At 32.4% G+C, this 21,750-nt stretch overlaps 2 long non-coding RNA genes across 2 annotated transcripts; one reads left to right on the top strand and one right to left on the bottom strand.

The window, feature by feature from the left end:
* The first annotated feature begins 1,477 nt into the window (after nt 1–1,477).
* On the top strand, nt 1,478–4,035 carry LOC145590792 (uncharacterized). The gene is made up of 4 exons (XR_014102156.1): nt 1,478–1,763; nt 2,030–2,124; nt 2,610–2,721; nt 2,822–4,035. It is a non-coding gene; the product is annotated as an uncharacterized LOC145590792 (long non-coding RNA).
* Nucleotides 4,036–11,050: 7,015 nt separating this feature from the next.
* On the bottom strand, nt 11,051–13,349 carry LOC145590793 (uncharacterized). Its single transcript, XR_014102157.1, has 2 exons — nt 13,049–13,349; nt 11,051–11,742 (listed from the first exon to the last, which is right to left on the bottom strand). It is a non-coding gene; the product is annotated as an uncharacterized LOC145590793 (long non-coding RNA).
* Between the last annotated feature and the right edge of the window lie 8,401 nt (nt 13,350–21,750).

Genomic DNA, 21,750 nt, shown 5'->3' on the forward strand with positions numbered 1-21,750 from the left:
TAAGAGCCATTGAATTAGTTATCCATATATCAAGAACACACACACACAAGTACTCAATTTAGGAAGGAAGCATAGCAGCCCTAAACGAAACAAACAACCCTAGGGATTTTTGGTTTGAAATCAATTTGGTTGTAATATAATTTTTTGATTGAAATTAATTATGAACTAGATTCGGCAAAAAAAATTGTACTTTCACAAGTGATCAATAATTGATGGTGATTGGTTACATTGGCTATGATGTACAAACCCCTTAGCATTGGTATTAGAAACTGATACATTTTTAAAGTCTATTATTTAACTATAATTAATTGAACCTCAGTAACGTACTAACGTATTATATTGAAAGAGCCTTGTAGGTTTATCATTGAGAATATAGAATCAATCAATAATCAATAATAATATATACCAAAAGACACACCAGCAATGACACGTGTCCTCTTTTGGTGTGTCCTTAATTGTTTTTTTTTTTTTTTTTTTTTTTGGAAAAAAATCAATCATTGAAACTAATTTATCTTATACAATAATAGTTTCTTATATTTCATGTATATGTATGATGACAAAATAAATTGCTTAAAATAAAAAAGATTTGATTTATCTCCTTATTTACTTATGTTGTTTACGTTTCTAAAATAAATTCAATTTTTTTTTCTTCCTAATCAAGTAACATATTTCTTTTAACACATATGGCAACATACCAATAAAATATATATACTTACTATATATTTGCACATTTCAATCTTTTAACACAGTATTATTTTATAATTAGCATATATTCGTAACACAATTTACTCATCAATATACATATCCACATATCTTTTATATATTTTTGATCAAATATTGTCCACAGTTTTTTTAGATTTTTTTTTATTTTAATTTTGTAAAAAACTAATTTTAAATATGTAGATATTAATTATTGAAAATTATCTGTGCATGATACGGGACCTAATCTAGTATCTTCATATTCGAGAGACGGTTAGTCTTAACATATTAGAGCCACTACTCCTTATAATAAAATTAATTAATGTAATGAATTAATAACTAGAGTTGTGCTATTCAAGCATGACCAAACCTATTTTAAGGTCTTTCTACGTATATCTAGCAACTACTGCAATAAGGAGCAACTAAACACACTTGACAGTCATTGGACATAAAAGACTTAAATTATTCATCACTTTACCATGTTGCACCGTTCCAAGCATTAGTATCAGAATTAGCGCTTTATAGATCTGACATTGGCATATTGCCATATTGTTTCTGAACAAAGCACATTACAGTTGGAGTAACTATCAGCCCAGCACCGTGCTGGGCACAGCACAGGGAAATTATAGGTATTTTACATCAAACACAGGGGCATCGCTGGAATTTCACGCCTATAGGAATATTTTATCAAAGTATGGAAATACAATATACGTATACACATACTCATATATAAAAATCGTCTACCCGTTCCACTAAGTTCCCCGTTTGTCATATTTACTCATAAACTTCGTTTTCCCGTTCTCTTCTCCTCTCAAGGTTTGTCTGCTCCTCTTTCTCTTCAATCATATCAAAATCCCCAATTTATCTGCGATTTTAGGGTTCTCGACAAAAACTAGAATAGTTAAATTGTTTGGGGTTTAGGGTTTGAATTTTAATTTTCTCTTTCCTCTATTCATCTTCATCAATTGATGCTATGGATCAAGTGTTTGACTCTAGATCTTTTGAGAAATTTCGCCAAGAACAGCGCTCGTCTTGTTAGCGTTGCCATAAACCCGATCAAAAAGGTAATTTAATTCTCTCTTCAATTTTTAGGGTTGAGAAATTTTAAATTGTACAGTATCTTTATTTTATTAGAACATCTAATTTGATGTATATTGCTCATATAAATCCTATTTTTAGATGTAAATATTGCATGCTTTTATAAATCAAATGATAATATTGATATTTAACGCTGTGTTGTAAGTAACTGAAATTTGGGTGCTTTGTGATTTCTTGTATAATTGCTAATTAAGTTGCTTATTAAAGAAATTTCAATGGCCAATGATTTCAGGGGCTATTTTCAGTGTAATTTGTGATCTGGATTGAGATAGCCTGCAATTATGGTCGACAGTGTTTGCAGGGAGCGAAGGGAAATTGGTTTCAACTGTAATTTTCTCTATTTTTTTTGTTTTTTTCTTATTTAATTAATTTACAAAATTTTTGATTCTATAATTGCATTGTTCTAATTATTGCTTTCTTTTTTTTTTAACTTTTTATTTGGGTGATTTTGTTCACAATTGCTATTTATGAAATAGATTTTGTGAAATTTGATTAACTATGTTGAAATTCATGAATGATGGTGAATTCCTTGTGCTTTACATTTGATATTTGTTGAGCTCTTAAGTATATGGGGTTTGTAATGGGTATACTGTGAATAAATGTCTACCAAATCGAATGACAGGAAATTCTAATTATGTTTATATTCTATCAAAATTGGAGCTCGATACTGTGGTTTTGAGTAAGAAGGGTATGGGACAAAAGCTTTAATAAGCTTGGTATTTTGCTGAAATTGTACTTTGATGTAATATCTCATTTATTTATTTTTTTAATTCTTTTTTCTTTTTTTTTTTTTTTTTTTTTTGAATAAACAGACTTCCAGAGGCTAGCACTGAGGAATCTTCAAAGAAGGTGGAAGAGTTGGAGTTGGAGTTAGAGTTGAAGCTGGAAGAAGTGACAACAAAGTTAGCAGCACAGAAAGTGAAGGTCTTTTATTCTTAAAATTTTTGTTGGTTTTTAAGGTCCTTGTTCTCAAAAGGAATTGTAAGATATGTTTTTTTGCTCATGGTGATAGTTTTATGTGTAGGTTGCTAAGCTCACTATTGAGGATGATAAGGATTAAGGAATAGCACCTGGTCCACCTTATTCAATCACTCAAAGAGACTGATCTCAAGTTGGAGCAGTTGATTACCAAATAGGTGGGCTGTATTTTTTTTTAGACCAGGTGGGCTGTATTGATTTACAAGTTTATTAGATCATACTATTAGTATGAATCTAAAATGCATCTATCAAGCCGTATTGAAAATTTGAAATTATCAGAGTTCATATGATATGTTTTGTCTGTTGTTATTTGAAAGTATATCAATAATTGTGCTTCGGTTTCCATGAGGTATAGTTTATTCAAGAAACTGCTTGATATTATTTCTAAAGAACCTTATTAAATCTTCTACTAAATTTTTTCCCAAATTGGATTTTTCATATTATATTGATGTGGCAAGATATCCTTTTTGACAGATCTTCTTTTAGAAAGTGTACTCGGCTGAAGTCCTTCAAAATATATCGACTAGAGAGTCTTTATTGAAGAATTGCTTAGAGTTTCTAATAGTCTAGTACAACACGTTCTTAACTGTTTTTCTTCTAAGCTCATACTTGGATAGTTGGATGTAGTCATCTTTTGACTAGCTATGTTTAAACTGGTGCTTAGAGGACCATGTAAATTTTATACTCCCTCAGTCCTTTCGTTTGTGGCAACTTTTTGCTAGACACTATATAATAGTGTACATTATTTAAAAGTGGACAGAGGGAGTATATATTTTTTGTTTATTTTCCATACACTACAACATCTTTGCTGGAATTCCATTATGCCCGGGATTTGTTTCAGCTTCCTGGTTTATTCAACGAGTTTCTTTTACTTTGTACCTGTTTATCAATAAGTGGCAAGAGTTGTTCTTTAAAAGGATGGTGGTGGTGCTTTTCGTGCTACTCGGCTAGTGCTGCTGCTGCACACCAGTTTTGCTGCTGCTATTGCCACCTACTGGCGCCACCACTGTTGCTGCCTCCTATTGCTTCTCTGGATATCAAATCTCAGAGTTCATAATTTGGAGTATGTATTTTTGGGTGATTATGTCGAACTTATTGTTGCTGCACTCCTGCTGCTATCTGTTGCCTACCCTGTAGCAGTTGTGCTCCTACTGTATTATATGTGGAGCTGCTCAAATGCCTGTTGATGTGCTTCTAATTGTATTTTTTTATGAAAGTGTAAACATTACAAAGTATTTATCAATAAAAATATCTAATTCTATACTTGTACATATATCTATTTAAGTCTGTGTATCATTTGAATGTGAATTTTGACATTTCTAATAGTGCAAATAAACGTTTTGATCATTGTGATTGAATTGCAGCGGTTTGGACATTATTTATTAATGGGGGTTAATGGTACAAGTGCTGCAAATCAAATGAACATCGTTTAAGGATATAATTAAACAAAATTATTAAAACTATTAGGAAAAAAATGAGTTGCTTCAAATAACCCTTTAAGGATTTGTTTTAAATCAACACTAGTTTAGGTCCCTGTAATATATGGTATTACTAATTTTTTTAAAGAATCATAAAGATCTACTTCAACCACTCATTAATAAGGCAAAAAACCCAATTGCCTTAATTAACCTTAGTTTTTTTTTTTTTTTTTTTTTTTTTTTTCACATTCATTAATATTTGTTTGTATATTTTCATAATACACATCGTCATTTGGCTATTTATACGTATCCTTACATTTTTGTCATTTATCTTAATAGTTTTATTTTTTCCGGCGGTTAACATATTATCTTACTATATAATATCCATATATTTAGAAGGGACAAATGATGGTTATAACTTTTAATTTGTATATACTCCGTAGACCATTTAACTTGCACATTTGACAAAATACTTTTTTCAAATGATAATATAGCTTGTGACAAATGACATTATAGGTTACCTAATAGGTAATGTAGTTTTGCAATTTAGAAGCAAATGACAATATATTTTATCTAAAATGACAATATAAGACATACAAATGTCATTATACCTCTACACATTAATCAAGTTTTATTTTGGAAAACCGATTATACAGGCAAAGAAGGGAAATTTGATTTAAATTTCCCTTATCTTTAAAATTGCTAAGTTTGCAATCCGTGTATTGTAATGTGATTAGATGTTGTAAAGAATACTCAAATTTTATTATTACAAATTCTTAAATGGATCTGGTTCACACTAATTTATTGTGGACCACTAACATTAGAGAAACTATGGTTATTTTATTAATAAAAAAAAAAGTCACTATAATAAAATGAAGGTCACTATGTTGTAAATAAAAGTCATTTTGGTAATATATAGGGTATAAGAAGTTAATTTTTTTAATTAAATATTTTATGAGGTCAATATAAATAATAAATGTCACTATATTAAAATTAGGGTCATAACGTCGTATTTCAAGTTCACAATAGTATTAAACGTTATACAACTTTTAATAAAGGTTACTATGTTAAAAATAAGGGTCACTATGTTCAATATAATGTCAGTTACGTGTGTATAAATATCGGGTTCACAATAATATTATTGTAAACCAGGTCCACGCAAAGCTTCACATGAATTGGTCTTCTTAGTTTAATTCACATAGATCGGTCCCTTATTAACTTAATAAAAGTTTAAGAGGTAAAAGAGGGAAAACCGGTTATAGAGGCAAAGGAGGAAAATTTGATTTTAATTTCCCTTCTCTTTAAAATTGCCAAATTTGCAATCCGTGCAGTGTATTGTAATGTGATTAGATGTTGTAAAGAATACTCAAATTTTATTAGTTAATAAAACTTCACATGGATTGGTCTTCAGTATTATGTCTTAGTTTAATTCATATGGATTTGTCCCTTATTAACTTATTAAAAGTAAAATGATTGCATCAAAAAAAATTAAAAGTAAAATGACAATTTAACTAATACAATGACAATATAATTTATAAATATGACAAAATATATATATTATAAAATTTTTATAACATTCATAATACAACCCAAATGACAATATAATTTTCAATAGTTGACAATATAATTTTAATACTTTACTTTATAAATGTAACTGATGACAATATAATTTACAGAAATATAGTTATAAATTTCAACGGATGGAGTACATTTTAATTTCAACGTATGGATTAAAGTTATAGTTATAATTTAAATGACCACTTAGTTTGCTTTAAATGACAATAAATATGTGTTATATAGTGACAATAAAATAAATAAAAATTGACAATATTATAAGGATAGAGATAAATAAAACTCTAATCTGATTCAATGAATGAATATAAGATGTACAAAGAACACTATTTTGTGGTGTAATTGACAATATAATTTAGAAATTTGATAAATTTTGTTACCTTTAAATTCGTGTAAGTTAGAGTGTTCCATTTGTTGATATAAATCATATTCTTTAGAAGTATAATTATATTATTCTTCGTTATGTGAAGCTACTCATTATTCCAAAATTGTTTAATAAATTCGTTTGAACTATACCCTTTAACGATGCTCATTAAATCATCTTCTTTATAAATATATTTTGAAGCATAAACAACTTTGGTTTACCTTTCGTAGTTGATTGAATGACCGAAAATTATACTTACCTCCGTTTTTTCAGTTGACATGTATTCCTCTTTATGAAATTTACTTGTATTTACTAGTGTCCCTACTTGCTTTACTTTTCTCTCTCATTTTCTCTCCTCTCCTTAATACGTGTGCATTAATTAAACGTGTCAACTAAATAGAAATAGAGGAAGTAATTCAAATGACAATGTTGTTTGTTTTAAATGGCAATATGTACTTTATAAGGGGACAATAATTTTTAAAAATTGGACAATATTGTAGCTAGTGACTAAGTGTATTATTAATATATAGTTCAGTTAATCACGGAGCTTGAGGAATAAGTTATTTCCTAAATAACTATCCTACTCCTACTAGGATTACTTTAAAGAGGTAATATTAGATGATCATACAATTAATTATTTTATACATCCTAAAAGTGAGAACCTAAGTCTAAATACAAACCTTAAGGGATCTTAGCTTGTTTGCTATTCTAAGTGTAGACACCCAAATGTGTCTCCCAAAACCAAACCCAGTGATGAATACCTTTTGCGTCGAATGATTATCGAATGAGGTGAAAGTGTGAAAGTTCAGGTGTTGCGGTTAGTTTTTATTAAAATTCTTTCTTTCTGTTTTCGAAAAACAACTCTATTTTATGAAAACAGCCAATCCAGTTTAGTTTGGTTCACGACAAGAGTCCAATAATAGTGTAGTTGGATGGGTCTGCAAAGAGCTTTTCAACGATATATTATAAGCCCAATTCCGATGAATAATGAGGAAGTTATGGCCAAAATACTAAACTGGGCCCGGTTTGATCTTTACATACGGCCCAATGATCTAGGGGAGGGCCCAATGTTAATTATTATTCCTAAAGTTATTGGAATTAATTGTAGAATTCTCTAGAAGGTTCTCTTTAATCCTAATAAGATTAGAATTAATAATTATATTTTGATAAAGTTTTATTTGGAATAAAATATTATTTTATGAAAAATACAATTTCGGTTTTTATACGGACTTTACAGATCGATTTTGATTCATATGTGGACTCCGTGTTTAAAAGCGCGTAGAAATCTAGGCTGTTGCCAAACGACAGGCCGACAGACCCTGTCGCCTGGCGACAAGGTTGGTTTTGCAACGACAGAGTGGAGTTTTATTCCTTATCAAATTCTACTTATTTCCGGACTGTTTTCTTATAAATAGGGTCCTAAACCTCCGTTTTTCTTCATCAATCAACAATCAACTCTCTACAATCATCTTTCTCTCTCTAAAAAGCTAAAAGCTTTCCTCTCTATTCTTTTTCTAAACCTTCCATCTTACAAAATTCCGCATTCACGAGATCTAGACACACCTAGCCAAGTTCGAAGTTGCCTTCGCCCTAAATGTGAAAGGTTATAATTTATGAGGGTTTGGTCCCTAATCTCTATTTCAATTATTTAATTTAATTGTTTGATTTTATTCCTTAAAGTTACTAACGCGTGTATTTTGTTATTAGGAAGAGGTATGAGGCATCAATGTATGTAATCTTATTGCTCTATTCTTATAGAAAGCATGTTTAAATTTGTTTAATTCCTAGTATCATGTTAGGATGTTATTATTGCTTTCTAGTATCATGTTTAGGGTGCCTTTTACTCTTTTCTAATATCATATCAATATCATGTTAGTATCATGCTAGGGCTAAAGCTTTGATCTTTATTAGTGACATGTTAGGGTTTGTTATTAATCATGTTAGTATCATGCCTAGGATCTTGCTATTATTATGCTTTAGCGTTAACATGATTATTTCAATTATAATTGTTATTTTATGATGATTATTGTTATTATGTTGATTGATATATATATATATATATATATATATATATATATATATATATATATATATATATATATATATATATATATATATATTTTGTTGTTGCTTGATCACGCCCTCTCTTGCAGGATTAAAGGGAATTTGTACTTGTAATCACGCTTAATAAGATAATTAATAATCTTGTTTAGGGATAATATGATTATAATTCAAGTGATCGCCAATAATAGTTTTATTTGTGCATTATATTCAACCAACATAGATAAACAGGTTTAGGGTTAATCTATTGATTGCATGTTAGTCAGAAAGCGCACATGAATACGAGAAGAATGAAGTAGAGGTCTATTATTAGGGCAGGTTCAATCTCTTTTAGGTTGGATTTGTACCTTCATCCCCGAACCCTATTTGGTTCAAGACCTTTTGGAGTTGACGATCTCATGGATCGTTAAGGGGTTTAATCTTCACCTTGTGAACGGTTTACAAGTTCCTAAAACTTGTTGGCGACTCTTTTGCTCTAGATTCTTTCCCTTTGGACGCCACCATGCTTAAGTGTATGATCACAGTGGGGTTCAAGCTTGGGGTTAATTCTTGAAATATTCCCTACACTAAGCTAATACATTCAAGATGTGTTTGATTTGTGTAGTTGGACTTTGGTATTGCACTTGCGGTTTTTGGTTCCGTTCAAACTAACAAACGTCCTTCATGGTACAATCTTTAGAGAATATTTTATGTTTTAATAATTAATAATTTGAGTTATTCATGGATCTGGCATCTGGGCATAGACTAGTTTTTGGGTATAATGAATTTCTAACAAAGCTAATTTTCAATAATCATTAAGTGTATTTGGTGCATATATATTTGTGAAAACTCAAGGATATATGGTGAAAAATTAAAAACTTGGACATATTGTACTATGAATTAACCGTAACTATTAGTACCATTCAATTTCAATGAATAACCGAAAGCTATAATTCAAATGACAACATTACTGATTTTAGTGACTAGATATTTTATTATAAGTTGAAAATAATTGATAAACTGAACGTCTGCACTATATAGTATAAGGGTAGGTAAAAGATATAGTTCAAATGACAACATTACTAATTTTAGTGACCATATATTTTGTAAGTTGACAGTAATTGATAAATTGCACCATATAGTATAAGCGTAGCTAGCTAAAAGCTATAATTCAAATGACACTATGTCACCATTACTGATTTTAGTGACCACGTATTTTATAATATAAGTTGACAATAATTGTTTAACTGCATTATATATATAGTATAAGGATAGCTAAAAGGTATATTTCAAATGACAACATTATTGATAGTTGACAATAATTGTTTAACTGCATTATATATATAGTATAAGGATAGCTAAAAGGTATATTTCAAATGACAACATTATTGATTTTAGTGACTATATAGTTTATATATTGACAATATTTGATAAACTGCACTATATTAGTAACTTAAAGGGTAGCTAATAAGATTACCTTTCTAACATGTGAATGACTGGAGGCTATAGTTCAAATGACTATACTTTGAGATATATGACAATAATTATATTTTAAGGTGTGATTAATTTATAAAATGAAGTATAATACTACTTTTGTCCTTATTTCTTTTTGCTTCATTTGACTTTTCACGATTTATGACACGTGTGAAAATGTATATATCTCAAATCTCCATATGATAGTCCTATATTGAAATAATCACGTAAAAAAAGAAGTTTTAGCATCTAACATTAAAGTACAAAAACAATTCATAATTAATTTTGTTTTATTAAAGTTTTTTTTTTTATTTATTTATTTTTTTTTGAAAGCATCAGCCATAATTACATAATTCAAGTGAATGATTCCTTAGAGACTATCCACAATCCATTAATTTAACCAATACAATTTTTTTTTCACATTTTATTACCCAATCAACCTACAAGGTTTGAATATATTCTATATGGGTAATATAGGAAGAAAAAATAAGTTAAAAATGGAATATGTTCAATATGATTAGATATTATTGAAACGTCCAAAATAGGATATAGGACTAAAAAATAGAAATGAAGGGAGTCATATTATAAAAACGAATCCAACAAGATTTTACATTCTCACGTATATGACTATATTAGATCTTATTGATTAATGGGACAAAAAAAAAAAAAAAAAAAAAAAAGGACTGGGGAGTATAAGGGTAGCTTAGTAAGAGTACCTTTCAATTTCAATGAATGGCCCCAAACTAGTGTAGTTTTATTGACAATATATATATTAAGATGATTTCAATTTATAAAATGGACTACATATATTCAAGATGGCAATAATTTATGAAATGAAATATAGTATAAAGGATTAAAGGTAGATGTTAATTAGATAACCTTTTAATTTTATTGAATGAAGTTATAATTCAAATGGCAGTATAGTTTATTTCCTATGACCATATATAATATATGGTGACAATAATATAAAACTTTGACAATAGTAACTAAAGGGTAGTAAAGACAAATGAGTTAAAACCATAATCAAATAGATATCATATAATATGGTCGTCATTAATTTACATTGATTATCAATTATTAATGTTTGTTCCTCAACAAATCATTTTACTTTCGACCTATTGAAACCACTAGGATAGGAACTTGAGTATAAAAACTAATGAAGTTAGCAAAGATTTAAATTAAAGGAAACAAATAAAAAAGAGTTCTACCTTTCATTGGTCTTAGTTGTTATATGGACTTGCAAAACCAACAGAGAACACATCCAAGGATCAAAGTATATGACCGTTGACAGTTCGTTCAAAGTTTCAAATAGATACAACAACCAAACTTCTGGTACATTACAGTTCCAATAATAGTCCATTTTATTGAAGTGTCTAAAAATAATTGCCAAACTAGAAACAACAGTTGCTAGACCATTCAACTATCAACCAATATGAAATACTCCGTAATAAATAGATAGATTAGATACATATGAAGATAATATTAAAAAGCATTAAAATTAACATGAGAAAGAGATAACACAATATCCATAACAGAGAAAGAAAGCTATTAAATAGATACAAGCAATTAGTGGCCAGCGTGTTCCGTTGCACCATGACTATCATTGAGAAGAGTGGATTCCAGGCTTGCCGGCATACTTGGGTAAGTGTTGAAATCCCCCGCCATTTGCATTCCAAATTTCACCATCTCGTGAGTTAATTTGTTTGCATCACGACCCACATGCTTTAAATTGCAGATCCATGGCCTAGCTAGTAGATAAGCAACATCAGCAATTACCACAGAGAACTTGTGATTGAGATTCTGAAAACTTCAAGCCAAGTTTCAACCACAGCAAAGCAAAATAGTTCCCCAAATATTGAATAGCGAAAGTACTACCTTCAACGGGAATATGATCAACAAGGCCATTATAATATTCAGTGAAGCTCCTAAATCTTACTATTTACTACACTAACACCGGACACCAGATGATGCAAATCTCGCCATCAATTTAACTCTAGCCCATGGAGACTTGTAGAGTGGCTAATACCAATCAAGTATGATCAAGATTGTGCAGGAGGTGAAGAGCATCATTCCATAATCAATTAATCAGGTTACACAAATCTGCATGAAAGGCGAAGGAAATATTACAGTATAAATAAAAAAGAATAGTCTCAATGTCTTTAAATTATATATATATTTTAAAAAAAGTCAGAACCTAAGCTCCATACAAAAATGAAAGATAGATATACCAATAAAACTACTAAATTAAAAGTCACTCAAAATAGTTTTTTGGTATTCTATAAGCTTCTTGCAGAGTTTTAATTGGTTTAGGTGAGATTTTGAGTTTAGTTACATACCCATAGCTCTGAGTTTAACCTCTTCCACAACCTAGTCTCTGACATTCAAATCTTTCCCATCTCTCAAACATTCTAGTTCTCAACAATGTTTGAGAGGGACTAAAACTGAAATTATAAACAAAAGCCTGAAAGCCATATTTCACTACACTCCCACTTTTAACCACTACAGGGCAAATTATCTACCATGAGCCCTCGGCACAAGCAATGGGATTCTTGAATGCAGAGTATTCCCAATATGTCATAGATGAGTAGGGTGGGGGGATTGTCACTTGGTGACTTTTGCAATATGATTTTTTTCATGGTTTTTACTTAATGATGTACTCTTCAAATGCTCAAAAGACAGAAAAGATATAATGCATTTTGGGGAAGGATGAAAATATAACTACAACAGGTAACTGAGCATATATGCAAAAAGGTTTAAAAAAAATAAAAAACCTCATCTAACTCCCTCAAAGCTAATCTCATATGTCCTCCATTTCTCCTCCCTTCGCAATTTGTTACAAAATAAGAGAGCAAAATGACCAACATACAAAACTACAACATATTCCATATGTAAAATCTTAAAGCAAACATCAATGCTAATGAATCAAAATATCCAGGTTGATTAAGCGAGCATCCTATAACAAGGTTTGCCGATTATCAAAAAGAGGCTGGATAACAGCATCCAAGCAAATGCATATTTCGTGACAACTGACAAGCAATTCAATAAGTGCTGATCATAGCAATTCAATAAGTGTCGATCATCTTGTACCAAATGGAAATGCAGAATTAAGAATAGCTAATACGATAGTCATTGTAACTCATCTTGCTACCAGAATCACCTAATCAGATCATAACAATACAAGAAAACCCTAGATAGCATAATCAACAAAATAACATTTAAAACCCCAAATTGACATCAAATAAGATAATTTAACCTAATTGTCGAAGTCATCCAAAACCCAAATCGATCTAAACAACAAGAAAACGCAAAATAAAAAACCCTAATTTAGCAAAAAAGATAAAAAAAAAATAATAAAAAAAAAATTCTAAAAACTAAAATCAAATCAAAAAGACAATCAGAAACATACCCAATTGAAAACGAAGAAGAATAAAAAACAGAGCTAAGCATTAGCAGTTTTGGGAATAAGGGGGATGGATTGTTCATGTTGATTCTCCTGGCCTTCGCGAATCCATGATGAGTTCATACTCAAAACAAATGATCCCCAGTCTCCAATTACTGAAATTAAATGTTTGCAATAAAGGAGAGAAATGGGAGAAGAAGCGAAGAAGGAAGAACTCCAACTCACTCACGAACAAAATTGAATATTGATTATTGAATAAGCAAATGGGAAACGGGATTCAGAGCTACAACGGGAATTTAAACCCGCATACTTCGTACAAAATACGCCCATACATGTAGTTCGTATAAGCTTACAGCACAATATACAAGCAGACCCCACTAAACTATTTATTTAACTAGCTTAAGGCTCGAGTCATGCACGGTAAGTCTAACTTTTGTAAGATTATTAATTATATCCAACAAATAAAATTTGATAAAACATACAAATCAAATATATAGAATTTATAATGTCATAATCATTATTAATAGGCAAAGCAAAAAATTATCTAAAAATGGATTTTATAGGCTACACAAACCCGAAAATTTTTCCGGCGAGACTTGTTTTGATCAGGTCTAGTGGTCATATTAGTAAATACTTATTAATAAATGCATTTTTAATAAACATCTAAAATCAATAAAACAAACTAAAATCTCCACTAAAACTATTAGTAAAAGTGCAAACATACACAAAATTACAAATACAATATCCCCTTTTATATTTAAAAAATCATTTGTCAAACACAACTTTTATTTTATAGCTATACGCCTATACTATACTCTATAAATCCTTAATTTGTAATAATATGTACATATAATAGTAAAATTTCAGAAACAAAATTGTAATTAACTTAAATATATAGTTATATTAAATTGAAATTGAAATAAAATATTAGCTAGCCGAGGTATTTTTTTGGAAAAAAAAAAATTAAGTGATGTTTTAAAGTAATTTCTTTAATATCTATTATATGAGTCAATTTATTATTACTTTTTTGGCAAAATATAATAATACTCCATTTAAAAGATAATTAAAAAAGAGTTGAAATAATTATTTAGGTAACCGTAAATAGAATAATTATGAACACCTGATAAAAAGGAATATATATTTGTCACAAAGATAATATAAAAGATTTAGAATGATATTATTATATAATCTAATATTAACAAAAAAAAAAGTTTAAAAAGGGAAGGGGAGTTTTGGAAGGAAAAAAAAAAAGCACCAGGATGTGACACGTGTCACTCCCGGTGTCTGTTTTAGTATTAAGTTATTGATTGATTGATGCTTTAAATGTGTGATGTGCCCAGCACCGTGCTGGGATAAGAATTACTCATATTCTTGGTGGTCAGGCCTAGTAGTGTCAACTTGGGTATTCGGCTCATGTTCATTAAAGTCAAGTTAAGTTTTTTTTTTTTGAACGGGAAGTCAAGTCGAGTTTATCATCAATTCATCCACACGTTTCTTGTCACCATATTCTTCTTCATTAAGTAATGGGAATACAACTCATACACGTTAAGTTGTTGAGAAGATACAAGTATCACAAAGTTAAAAAAAAAAAAAAAAAAGCGCTCTGCCTTCTCTCCTCAAAACAGAGCCACAGTCCCAACCCCGTGTTTATCCCCTGCCGCCGGTGGCCTGAGCGTCGCTGCTCTTGTAAGGTCGCCGGCGAGCAGTCTTCGAAGGTGTTGTGGTAGATTAGACACCATAAGCTTCGATTTTTCAAAGTATATATATCGGTAGGGTTAGGGTTTCAATTTGGGGTTTTTTCTTCCTTCTCTCTAAGCGTCTTGTTTCATGGTTCAAAGGTGAGCTAGTTAAGAGTCTTCTTCAAGCCACCTGTTGCATCTTTTGTCCCATCGGTGAAGACGAAGTGGAGTGCTCGGTACCTTCATCGCCGGCTTTCTCTTCTTCTTGGTATGGTTAGTACTTGTATGTAATTAAGGAAAGCATAGTAGTTAATTTCAGCTTTGCTTGTGGTGTTTTAATTTGTTTGTTTAAAGTTTCTTTAATGGCTAGCTTTGAGGAACTAAGGGGGATGTTGTGTATTTCACATGTCGAAGAGAATGATGTCTCTTCTCATGGATTGGAGTTTATGGTTGGGCAGTTGGAGAATCCTTTTGGTATTCTCAATTTTGTTAAGAGTTTAAAAGATGAGGGAAACGTGCTCTACAAGCAAAATCAAATGGGGTATGCTATTGCAAAATACTCTCTTGCTCTTAAGATTTTGTCCTTTGCTTCTGTTTGTAGTGATGAGGATAAATTGATGTTTTCGGGCATAGCTGTGTCCCTTAATCTAAACTTGGGAGCTTGCTTCATCAAGGTGAAAGACTATGACAGAGTGGGTCAATTGTGTTCGGCGGTTTTGTGTTTTGATACTACTAATGTGAAAGCTTATTTTAGAAGAGCGATTGCGGCGTTAGAACTTAATAAACCTACCTTAGCTTTTCATAGATCTTGCACAGGCCCTTAAGTTAGATCCTAAAAACAGTGAGTTCCAACAAAAACTAAAGGAGGTGATATCCTTATTAGGTTGGTCTCCGGATTTCGTTGATGAGGCTCTTGCAGTAACACAGGAGAATGAGAAGTTTAGAGATTATGTTCATTGTAGGAAGGAAGATAAATGTAGGAAGTTAGGAAAAAAAGGGAAAAGAAAGGAAGGAGATGGTCGTGGTGATGGTCATGTTCGAAGGTGTATAGGTTTTCAAGACGACACCAACATGGAAAAGAACGTTGATGGCAATTCTTTGGATTTGGAGGGTAAAGTCAACCCTACCAACCAAGATCTTAGGCTTGACGTTATAGATAACAATTGTGTTCTGAAGGGAACTTCAGAAACAAAAAACCCAAATTTGACAGGGTCAAGTTTTCGGTTCTCAAGCCGGAAGCGATATGATTCCTATTTGCATCTCACTCCAATAATGTATGAAGCGATTTCCAAAGGGCGAACGGTACATTACTATTGTTCTCTCCAAAAGAATTTCATTACCATCCGAGTAGCCAATCCTATACGGAAGATGGATAGTGGTGTAACTCAAGAAGGTCCTACACCAATGGAGTTTAGTCACCTCCCCTATGGAAGGGCACGATAGGTGTAAAACAACTCCAGATTTGATTCAAGAAGATTCAGCCATAGGTATGGCAGGTCAAGAGTCATCAGGTGAAGCTACGTCGACACTCCTATCGATTTTGCCCGTTTCTTCCCCTCTACAGACATCCGTTCCCCCAACAGCGTCTTCTTCTGAATTTTTGCTGGGTTCTGTCTCATCTTCTCGTCCCAGGTTTCGAAGGAAAAAATCCACTCTACAAAGTAGGTCTTCCGTGTTTTTTACTAACTCTTTATTTTGCAGGTTAACTGGCTCTAAAAGAATAGCATCTTGTCCCATCGGGTATACTAATTAGTTTCCTAATCATAAGAAGTTGTATGGTCCGACCCCTAATGTTCTATCGTGTAATCTTGCTTTCTTTACTTAGTTTAGGTTGTAATTTTGCTTTTCATTTATAAAACTCTTTGTCAAAAATAAAAATAAAAAAAAATAAAGTTGTTGAGAAGGATTATTGAACAATGAAGATAATTCATAGTAGTAAAAATCAAATTTTTAGTCCATTCCACATGATAAGTTCTCGTTACAAGTACATCATAGTCTGAAATAGTATAAGGCTATACCCATCTATTTCGGGTGGAAACAATGGGACCTTCGGATAGGTCCTTTCTGGTGGGCTGAGGGCTGGACTCGGTCCAATTGATGATTAGGCCGAGGGTTTCCTATACAGCAAACACACGTAAACTGGCCTCAGGGGTTGTGCCGAGGAAGACCCCTATGATGCCGAAGTCAGTACGGTGGTTTTAGAGAGAGAAAGCTATGCAAGAGTATTAGTTGTTTGAGGCTCTAAGTGTATGAATTGACATAAGGGAGAATATGGGCCTTGAATCAAGTGGGCTTACCACGTTGACTAGCCCTTTGACTGACTTGGCATGGATTGGAGAGTTGAACCTTGACCTTGGGCTTTATAATTGAACCATTTATGGACAAATCCAATTGGAGTAAATTTGTAATACCCTGTATTTTTATACGTATTTTATTTTAAATAAGTATTTTGTTGGTTATTTAAATAATTTGAAATGAATTATTTATGACATTTTAATTATTTATTTTAAATAAGTTTGGAAATATTTTATTAAAGGAAAGTTTTATTTAATAAATTATTTTATTAAGTTGGGATTTAATTTAGAAAAGTTTTATTTTAGTAAAGTTTAATTAGGAAAGGGATTAGGAAAGAGTAAAAAGGGAAAGTTTAGGTAAGAAGGGTTTCTAGAGAAAGGGGTATAAATATTCAACACTTGGGCAAATTAAACTTTGCCCAGAGTGGAGAATACCCAAGGTAAACTTTCTCTCCCTTCTCCTTTATTTTTCTTTCTTTTTCTTTCTTTTTCCCCTTCCCCTTTTCGGTTCACCACCGCCGGCCACCACCACCACCACCGGTGGGCCGTCGGCTACCACCAGCACCAGCCGACAGCGGCGGGGCCACCACCAGCCTGGCAGCAGTCGGCTGTGGTGCCGGCCTGCTGTCCGGCCACCCCCCTTTTCGAAAAAAAAAATTAATTAATCCTTTTATTTTTCTTTTGTTTAAATCCTAAATCTAATTACAAATTATGAGTTTTGTGTTAATTTTATGATGATTGATATTAAGTATGGTGTAAATTAATTTTTAGATTTTAATTCTAATTAGAAAGCCCCAATTTTGAAACCCTAGATTCATAAATAATTGATTATTGAAGGAATATGATTTAGGGTGGTTTAAACCTTTAATTTAAGGGTTTTAAAGCATAATTACAGCAAGTTTTTATTAATATATATTGCTGGAATTTTTGGTAGTATGTTAAAAATTAAGTTTCTTGAAAGAATTTTAATTACCCATTAATTGGGATTAAAGTATGAGGTTTTAAATAAATTTTCAGCTTGTGTTAATTAAATTATGAGTGGTTTAATAAGAGTATATATTGCTGGAAATTTGTGTAGAGTGGATTTTAACGCCCTATTATGGTTTTGGTTTGTAGGAGACTTTGAAGTGAGTGATTTCTATTAGTCGTGGCGATTTTAAGATCATATTCAAGGTACGTTCGCGTACTTAGCATATTTTTGATGATGTAGTAGCATGCTAGACTTGATTAATTAATTCCAAGTAGTATCATGCTAGATTGTGATTGGAAATTGTGATTTGGTTGATATTGGTGATTGAATTATGAAGCATGATTTATTTGTGATGGATTAATGATTTGAAAATAATCGTTTGACATGTTGAATATGAACCACACTTTTATTTATGGCATGATAGAAAGCATGTTTAATTAAACTATATGTTTAATTTGGTTTGGAATATTAAAAGGGAATTTTATTATGCTTCATATAATTTTTATTGATGCTATAAGCATGGGAAAGAAGCTATGTAAGTGTCTATGTACATGAGGAATAAATTGTATGTTAGTGCCTTAGTGCACTTAAGGTGTTTCTAACACCGAGGGATAGGAATTTTGGCGCATTACGCGTTTAAGGTGTCTTTGACACCGATGTAGATTTAAAAAGGGTTCAACATTAAATATTATGTGGTCACTAATTATTCAAGAATTAAATTGGAATGTTTAATTGTCTGAATAATTATTATGATTGAATGATTATGGTTTGAAAGTCATCACCAAGTTTAATAATATGTAAATAACGTAAAGTGAAAGAGATTACGCACAAAAACTCTTGGAACGTATATACCTTGAGTATGAACATATGGGGGGAGTTATGGGGTTTTATATTTAACCATAACTTCTACTGGGAGTACAGGATGCTATATTTTCCTTTTATTATTATGCGCAGGAATCCCGCCACTTACGAATGGTTCTTTTATATTGGCACGGTTAGCTCCCGTGTTAATACCCCTTTATTGGGGCAGGTTAGGGGGGAAACCCGTTCGATGCGCAATCAATACTTAGTTACTTAGTTGAGAAGTTTTGTCGTATTTTGCGTGCATGTAAACAGGTGCAACGAGGTAAGTTGTGTGTTGATAGGTGGAAGCATGTTAGTGTGTTTAACTACGCTTATGTACTCAGCTTTGCTGATTGTGTGTTTGTATGTTTGTTGGCCTTGTCTTTACCTTGGCCCTATGATGACCCATTTTTAATGGAGAGTAGTGGAAACAAGTAGAGAGAAGATTTTCAGGTGATGAAGCATATTCATGATGGGCATGAGTGAAGAGCGAATCATGCTAGTTTCCATAAGTTGATGATATGTTTATTGCTTTAATTATTTTATGATATTATTGCTTGTGAGACTAACGCGAAGGTTGTGAATTTGGTTCGATTTTGTTAAGGGTCTACAATGGTTCCAAGTTGTAGGTTGACTTGTTTTACTTTGGTTTGACTTTACTTTCGTTGGTTGACTTTTTAAGTTGAGTCGTTTTAAATATTTTAAAAGAGAGTCTTCCGCTGTGTGTCTTTGATAGTTGCCTTAGCCGTTTTCACGGTGGCGGTAATATCTTAGATTTTCCTATTTTGAGTTTTAAACAGAGCAAACCACGTATTTTTAAAGAAAGGAATTTCTAGGGTGCTACAAAATTGGACCCAAACAACTTGCCCCCCAGACCCGATTTAGAAGCATGACGGGTCGGGTTTTGACTTGCAAAAAATGGAGGGAAGTAAATGGTTGAATTAAAAATTTAAGATGGACAGTTATTGATGAATAACTGTTGTTTAGAGAGTAATTAGGGAAGTTGGAAGGACTAGTGGGCAGTTTAATGGAGTAAATGGTGTTAAACGGTTATTTAAAGTGAGTTAGTGGGGTGTTAATGGCACGGACTCCCAGAATTCCCTTTTTAGGAAATATTTAAGTTGGCCGCCCCTTTCTCTCTCCTCATTTCTTTGCCAAACACTTGAATTCACGGAAAACTTCCACATCACATCCTTGTACTTCCGATTTTTGCTCATTGGTTGAGATTTAGCCCCCGAAACGCAAGTCCGTTGCCCCGAACTCACAGATCGGTGAATTTCGCTTCAGATAAAGGTTATTTTCCCGAATTTTCTTCGGTTTTGGTTGATTTCTGGGCTACCCGTGCTTTTTCGATTTTTCCCCCTTTTCGCTTTCTTCGATATTCTGGTGACCGGAATGGCTAGAGGTCAAAGACAGCGACCCAGAGAAACAAAGGGTGGAGAGGAAGAGGTCCCTCGACCTTAGATTCAGTGCGCTGGGCCGTTGAACATGATGCCTCCTTTGAGCGGGCAGCACCCTCGTCCTAGGGAGAGGAGAGAGGCTCCTGCCGAAGGAATTAGGGCAATGCCGTTGTCTTCGGTGCAGCTCCGAGGAGCAGGAGAGGCTAGTACCTCTGGCCAAGGCGAACCCTTAGCTCTAGGGCCTTGGGATTTACCCCCTAGAGCTGAGGAGTGGGATGACGTGACTCAGAACTATGGGCTGATGACGTCTGAACCCTATGGCTGGTGGGTTAATAATGGTTCGGCTTACCGTTTTGTCGAGCAAATTGAGCTCTTCTATGGCAACCTAGAAAAAGATGGTGTAGGGAATATTTCAAGCATTACCCCAAACTTGAACCCCACTGTGATCATACACTTAAGCATGGTGGCGTCCAAAGGGAAAGAAAAGAGAGCAAAAGAGTCGCCGACAAGTTTTAGGAACTTGTAAACCGTTCACAAGGTGAAGATTACACCCCTTAACGATCCATGAGATCGTCAACTCCAAAAGGTCTTGAACCAAATAGGGTTCGGGGATGAGGGTACAGATCCAACCTAAAAGAGATTGAACCTGCCCTAAAAAGGCCTCTACTTCATTCTTCTCGTATTCATGTGCGCTTTCTGACTAACATGCAATCAACAGATTAACCCTAAACCTGTTTATCTATGTTAGTTGAACTTAATGCACAAGCAAAACTATCATTGGCGATCACTTGAATTATAATCATATTAGCCCTAAACAAGATTATTAATTATCTTATTAAGCGTGATTACAAGTACAAATTCCCTTTAAACATGCATAAAAGGCGTGATCAAGCAATAACAATAATATATCAAGCAACATAATAATCATCACAATAACAATTATAATCAATCATGTTAATAATAAAGCTTAAATATAATAGCAAGATCCTAGGCATGATACTAACAAGATTAATAACAAATCCTACCATGTCACTAAGCAATAAAAATCAAAGCTTTAGCCCTAACATGATACTAACATGATATTGATATAATATTAGAAAGCATAGGAAGCATCGCAGGAATCACAATAAGCATATTTGATATTATAACCTTTTCCCTAAACATGATACTAGAAAGCAATAATAACATCCTAACATGATATTAGGAATCAAACAAATTTAAACATGCTTTCTACAAGAATAGAGCAATAAGACTACATACTTTGATGCCTCGTACCTCTTTCTAATAACAAAATACACGCGTTAGTAACTTCAAGGAAAATATAAAATCAAACAATTAAATTAAATAATTGAAATAGAGATTTGGGACCAAACCCTCAGAAATTATAACCTTTCACGTCTAGGGCGAAGGCAACTTCAAACTCGGCTAGGTGTATCTAGATCTCGCGAATGCGGAATTTTGTACGAGGGAAGGTTTAGAGAAAGAGAGAGAAAGCTTCTAGCTTTTGAGAGAGAAAGATTGT

Source organism: Chenopodium album, chromosome 18, assembly GCF_948465745.1.
Source record: "Chenopodium album chromosome 18, dcCheAlbu1.1, whole genome shotgun sequence".
NCBI lineage: Eukaryota > Viridiplantae > Streptophyta > Magnoliopsida > Caryophyllales > Amaranthaceae > Chenopodium > Chenopodium album.